The sequence below is a fragment of the Triticum dicoccoides genome, chromosome 7B (genome assembly GCF_002162155.2).
Source record: "Triticum dicoccoides isolate Atlit2015 ecotype Zavitan chromosome 7B, WEW_v2.0, whole genome shotgun sequence".
Lineage (NCBI taxonomy): Eukaryota > Viridiplantae > Streptophyta > Magnoliopsida > Poales > Poaceae > Triticum > Triticum dicoccoides.
In genome coordinates this window covers 511030927-511032827 of record NC_041393.1, presented here as the reverse complement: position 1 = coordinate 511032827, position 1901 = coordinate 511030927, and positions in this window count along the sequence as shown.

The window sequence follows — 1901 nt, the reverse complement described above, 5'->3', positions numbered from 1 at the left end:
GGAGACAGGGGCGCGCCCAGTAGGGGGGCGCCCTCCTATCTCCTGGCCTCCTTGAGGCTCTTCTGACGTGAACTCCAAGTCTCCCGGATCATATTCTTCCCAAAAATCACGCTCCCGAAGGTTTCATTCCTTTTGGACTCCGTTTGATATTCCTTTTCTTCGAAATACTGAAACAGGCAATAAAACAACAATATGGGTGGGCCTCCGGTTAATAGGTTAGTCCCAAAAGTAATATAAAAGTGTATATTAAAGCCCGTAATCATTCAAAACAGATAATAAAATGGCATGCATGCTTCATAAATTATAGATACGTTGGAGATGTATCAGGCGATCCTCCCCATGATACCGCTGCAATACCGCACCCGGTCGCCCTGGACACCGGAACATGCCGCTGGCTTCCCCAGCGTTCTGGTGCTATTATGTTGGCATATGTTACATCGTGTGTCTACCCCCGCTATATATGAGAGGCCTAGGATACAAGTGTCCTATTTGGACCCGACTCCATATCCTATCTAAACACAATACAACTACAAGTCCAACTGTAACCTACCTTGTACAAAATATTTGACACAACTCTAACAGTTCTCGCAAAAAAGAAAGGGCGACACTATGCATTGCCGAGCGGATAATATAAAATGATTGACCACCTCCATGACCATTGAATAGAATTATGGATGACCACCTGATCTACCCACTGTTAGACTTATAAATATTTAGCCTTTGTACATGTTTTATAACTTGTATTGTACACTTTTATGTACCCCTTATATATATGAGATAGCCACACCCGTTAAGGGTGTCGAGCAGTTCCCAAACCCTATGGTTTACATGGTATTATTTTAGGTCGATCTAATGTCTTCTACTGCCGCCCCGATCGCCGCCGCGACAGCTCGTGCACCCGTTGTCGCCACGCCGCCGTCTACCCTTCAATCATCGTTCCTGGCGTCGCATCCGCTGGCCTGGGCTCACGCCCGGCCAACTACCAGGCCGCGCCTCCACCACCCATTGCATCGATGGCACCGTCGGCGGTGCCCTCGACCGCCGCCCCTGCCCCGATCGGCGCTGATCTGGTGGTTCCCTACGGGGTGCCGCCACCTGCGCCCAATGTGCCATCTCACCATGGTAGGTCCACGTCCTATGGCGCACATCCAGCACCGCCGCCGCCCTAGGGGCTCCTCCGCTGATGCCCTACGGGGTTGCTACATCGACTCGTCCCCCTACGGTGCCTTCTCCACGACGCCCTACGGGGCGTACCCGCCACATGCCTATCCGCCGTCGTACTCCCGCTACAGTGCCCCCGTGCCTCAATCGGCTTACGACGGGCCTACTAGTGCCCCGTCGTCGGAGACAGCGGGTGTCTCCTCGCTTGTTCCTGCTGGTGCTTCGCCCCTAGGGTCTTATGCGCCCAACTACATCGTGCATGCTCCCGTGGATCATGTCGCGGCCTCATCGTCATTCTACTTCGCGCATCTCATCCCAGTGAAGCTCACGCATAACAACTACTTGGCATGGCGTGCGCAGGTGCTGCCACTTCTCCGCAGCCGCTACCTTGAGGGATACATTGATGGCACCCTGAAAGGGCTAGTTATCGACTAGAGGGGGGTGAATAGGCGATTTTTATGAAAGTCTTCAAAACATGGGAGTTTCGAAGACCAACAGTAGAAACAACACTATTCGAATGCAACAGAAGGTAGACTACACTAGACAAGCCATAGTCAAGTATTCAATGAAGTGAAAGCACGAAGACTATTAGCAGCTAGGTAGTAAGGATCAGAAAGGAAGATAGTGCAAAGCCAATCAGGATAAGTAGTCATGCAGTGAAGTCAAACAGATAATTGGAAGCAGGCAATGACTTCATGAAGGCAAATGGTAAGTAAAGAGAAGTGAGAGATAGAACCAGT